General features: G+C 35.9%; 1 long non-coding RNA gene across 1 annotated transcript in view; it reads right to left on the minus strand.

The window, feature by feature from the left end:
- Positions 1–5,099, minus strand: part of LOC107683674 (uncharacterized) — an 88,486-nt gene that overhangs the window by 81,505 nt on the left and 1,882 nt on the right. The window contains exon 2 of the long non-coding RNA XR_001633752.1: positions 3,012–3,152. This is a non-coding gene — a long non-coding RNA (uncharacterized LOC107683674). The remainder of the gene's footprint in view (positions 1–3,011; positions 3,153–5,099) is intronic.

A 5,099-nucleotide genomic window follows, 5' to 3' on the forward strand; every position in this document is an offset into this window, starting at 1 on the left:
AACTATAAACAAAACAGCATCATGTATGTATGCATAGTTTAATACAAAGGCTGAAAGCCAATCACACAGGGTACATTTCTCATTTAAAAGCACGAGTTGCAGTGGGACGGGGAAAAACCCCCCATTAAGTCTCGAGATATGTTTTTTCAAAGTTGAACTTGCATTAATTTTACATGGCTTTCTAAACATGCGGCTCTTTTGTGTGAGACGCGAGTGCAACGGTGATAGATGTCCCTCTAGAAAATGTGCGAAATATGCATTCTGTGTGAATGGCTTGGTATCAGTTTTGACGTAAACAAGATCTTCTCCGCATTGATGTTCTCTTTTCTCGCAATATTTGTAATTAAAGCAGCAGCGCCGCATCTAGTGGCTTGAACTGGATAGGTTAACAAAAACATTATAATGCAACGACACTTACATCGTCATCGCATCTCGTGCGCCACTGATAAGGCTGCCTCCTTAACGAACACCTAAAATTCGAATGCAGTGTTTTTGCACAAATATTCGAAATTCGAATTTTTTTTTTACAGCCCTAGTAGCAATCACAGACAAGTGTTGATTTCTTGAATGCAATCGACAATCACAGGCATTTAAGTTAGGCAGAATTCACTCACCACTCAAATTACATCTGCATATGGGTGTGTGTTCACGGTGTGTGTGTGTTCACTAGGGATATGCCGGTATCAAATTTTCATGTTGCGATTAATTGCTAATGCTTTTATCACGGTATACGGTGTTATCACGATACTGAAATTTAGTTTAAAAAAGTGCTGTCATAATACAGTATAACAGGTTTAATAACTTTTTTCTTATAACAAAAATAACTGAACATTTAAATGCAATAAAGCAATACAGAAAAATGTATAAAGTTAAAAGTTTTACACAGATTAAAGTGCAAAAGAACTACAAAGAACAATAGGTATCACTTTACAATAAGACGTCATTAGTTAACCTTAGTTAATGCATTAACATTCACAATGAGCAATAGCTACATTTGCTACAGAAGTTATTAATCTTTGTTTAAAAAATACAAGTCTTAGTTAACAACCTGTTATTAAATATTGGAATACCTAAGATTAATGAATGTTCAGAATAATTTTTCATTGGCAGTTTATGTTAACTAATGTTAACTAATGAAGCCCTAATGTAAAGTGTGACCGAACAATAAAGAATCAAAACACTTTCAAACAATATCTAGGGCATGTTGTAGTCCAGATTAAAATGTAAAAACAGATTGAAAATAAATAGCCTATTCTAAATATTTAAGTATTTGGTGCTGTGATGAACATCATAGCAAATACACAAATCTGAATGGCTGTTTAAATCATTTAAACACCTTTCAGAAACAGAAAGTAGTGCAGCTGCTTTGTTTACAGGGTTTCCGGGGTAACGGCTGCATTTAAATTAATTATTAGTATTATTATTTCTGCAGTTTAGCGCCATCTGTTGTCAGAGAGTGAAAGTGCGCTTTCATCCAGAGCGTCTCTCACATGTTCCGCCATGTGCTTCTGGTCCGCGCTTGTTTACGTCAGAGTTAAAGTGTTGTGCATTTTGACCAGTTGATGGGAAAAGTATTCTTAAAATGCATTCAAAATTCTGAATAATTTGTAATATATAATTATTCACGGTATTTAGAAGTGCCCACGATAACAATATCGTGCATATTCATTACCGTGATATATCGCATTACCGAATACCGGCACAAGTCTAGTGTTCACTGCTGTGTGTGCACTTAGGATGGGATAAATGCAGAGCACTAATTCCTAGTATGGGTAACCATACTTGGCCACATGTCACGTCACTATAAGTCACTATATTAATGCAGGATTCACTCGAGAAAAAGCAATGATTGGCATAGTTATAACCAAAGCAGTGGATGGGTCAAAAGTATGTCAAAATAGATGTGCATTAAGGCTAGAGCACCATGACTAATATTAGAAGCACCCTCAGTGATTTAATTCTGGGACCGGGCCTGTAAGAAGCACAGAATAAGAAAGAACATGGATTTCTCTACCAGCAGCTGTGATTTTTATTACTAAATGAGAAATTGGAAAAGAAAAAGACAGCTTTATTGGGTACACCTCATTCTTAAGGAAAGAGAATAGCACAGGGAGTTCCATAGATGTACGGTGAGTATGTTATCATTCTATTTGCCTTGTTAGGAAAACAAACAATGTAGTATATGCTGTGCTTAAAGAATAAAATATTGCATTTTTCTTAATGATTATATATAATACATTTCTTTGGTGTTTACACTGGTTTTTAAAAGAGTTTTCTATGCTATAGACCCACCAATCTGCCTTTTGTGCAACAGCAGCACCTCTGGACACGTGATCTAAAGCTTGAATCTAATAGGGGGGCTCGTTTCATTGCGGGGCGATGGGGAAAATAAACTAATCGGGGTGTGAATAGTTCCATAGGGATCTATTGTTTTGATTCACACTCAGTGTGATAGGCCCATGAGACTAGCCAAAACTAACTTTAACCATAAAGCCTGATTTGAGCTGGCAGAATCATATGAACGTTGAAAATCTGTTGACCTTTAACCTAAATATCATTACACTGCGGCTGCGTCCGAAAGCTTATGCAGCTGACTTTTTCTCTCGCTGCTCTATCAGGCAAGGCAGCATTTGTATTCAAAGGTGCTTCCCAAACATGATTTCAGACAGGATTCTGAAGTGGCATAACGGTCTAATGATCTACAACAAAATAGAGAGACTGTTGGTATTAACTAAGCAAATATTTAATTACTACAATACTAATGTCATAGAAATTAAATGAAAAGTGGATGAAAGTTGTTTAAAAAACACATTTACACACAGACCACTGACCAACAACTGCAACCAAATTTTTAGCTCAACTCTCATGGAATTGAATGCACAGGATATGGGATATCATAGGCAGAGGAGGACACATCTATGCTGCCTTTAAAAATTGATAAGATGAAGGTATCTCAGTGGACATGCTGTGACACAATCATTGGATTTGGACATGCCTTGTTGCCTTCCTACCTTTATATGCAGCCTTTTTCAGTCATGGGGCACCGCCAGAATCTCCACATGATTGGTGTTTCAAAGGGAAACCATTGCCATGCACTTCATCTTGTTTCCCTCATTTTCTGCACTGCTTTGCGTCTAAAACTCTGTAGAATCCTGGAGAATGAAAGCATGGTAATATGTGGTCATTTCAGTTTAGAGTACTGCACTCTTTTTGGTAGTTGAGAGAATAATAAAATCAGCAAACATATTAAATAAATAAATGTAGAAATAAATGAATTATGGTCTCTGTCTATAAAAATCTAATTTAAAATTTTGATTTATTAATAAACTCCCACTGAATACCAAATTTAATTACAGAATTACAAAAACCTATGCAGAGTGATTTGAGGATGACTGAAAGAGAAAGTCACTCAGAGATGGGGCAGTAATGTTTTCTCTTCCGGGTAATTACAGAGCGGGTATTTTTTAAATAGGCCTCCCATGGTCTATACCACTTCTTGCCTTCTCACAGAATAATAGAGAAAGGGCTGAAAAGAGTGTGTGTAGGTGTGAAAGGACGGCGACCCCGTGTCAAGATAATTACTGCCCCTCTCTCTCTGTGTGCTCAGGTGGAACACTCATTACGTCCGTGTTCTCATGCAAACCTCATCTTTGTCACACACACATACATATATAATGCTGTACATTCACTCTGTCCTCAAACCAACCAAAAAAAAACAGCACTTTGTCTTTTCTTCACATTTTTTGTTTACATAGGAACTTGTGACATGCATCTGTGATTGGGATTAACTCTTTATGGTCCACATTAAAACACTGAACACACACAAGCGTTTGAAGGAGGAGAGTGTGGCGCTGAAGGATGAAATTTGAAACAGTCTGTTCCTGTATTCCCTCAGAAGGCCCCTCACTCTCATAAACCACACTGGGCTTTTTCAGCTCCACTGCACACTTCAATCTCTCACATACACACAAAGCTCACAAGGGCTGACTGCTAAATCCTTCAGGATATTCTGGTATATAGTATCTATAATAAACAATGTATATGCTTATAAATCAGATTAAAGTAATTGAGTTTTTCTAGTGATTGACTGCTTTCCTTTTTACATTAAATACAATAAAAGATAAATAAAAACAAATTAAGCCGATAAAATTTTACATGCAAAATATGATGGAGGGTGGGGATGAGGAATGGAGACTTGAGGACAGAGATGTGATTAAGGGCTTGGTTTTTCATTAGTGGGTCTATACTGCCATCTGCAGGTCACACATGAGATGAGATTTTTTTTCATTTTCGGTTTGGTCACTTGGCTGCTAGTGATCCTCACCACTGAGTGTCACACAAAGGTCACATTCTTTTCATTTATTACAAACCCACAATCTTGGAGGATTTGATTTATCACTACATTCTAAAAAGAAATTTCAGAATACATTTATTACCACAAATAAATGCATGATTGCAAATAAATCAAAAAAAGATTTTTACAGGGTAAAATAACTGAACATATTTTTTATTTTAATTTATTCCTGTGCTGGAGAAGCGGAATTTTCAGCATCATTTCTCAAGGCTTCAGGTTCCCACGAACCTTCAGAAATCATTTTAATATGCTGATTTGCTGCTCAAGAAACTATAATTATTTCATGTCAAAAACAGTTGATACTATTCAAAAGGACACAGTATTTTCAAAAGAAATTAATACTTTAATTAAGCAAAAAATATCAAAAGTGCCAGTAATGATATATATATATATATATATATATGATTCAGATCATCAAACAAATGTTAATATTACACAAAGTTAATGCAAGTAAATACAGATGCAGTTTTTAAATTATGAATTCATTTATTAAGGGAAAAAAGCTGTCCAAACCTACCTAGCCCTACATGAAAAATTAATTGCCCCCTCCTGTTAAATCATGAAAGAACTGTGATTAACCACATTATTTTAGAAAGCTGAGTTACATTTCACTAGCCACACCCAGGCCTGACTACTGCCAGACCTGTTGAATCAAGAAATCACAAAGTGAAGCATGCTTAAAGAGCAACACATCATGCCGTGATCTAAAGAAATTCAAGAACAGATGAGAAACAAAATAGTTGAC

This window comes from Sinocyclocheilus anshuiensis, unplaced genomic scaffold (genome assembly GCF_001515605.1).
Source record: "Sinocyclocheilus anshuiensis isolate Anshui unplaced genomic scaffold, SAMN03320099.WGS_v1.1 scaffold2638, whole genome shotgun sequence".
Lineage (NCBI taxonomy): Eukaryota > Metazoa > Chordata > Actinopteri > Cypriniformes > Cyprinidae > Sinocyclocheilus > Sinocyclocheilus anshuiensis.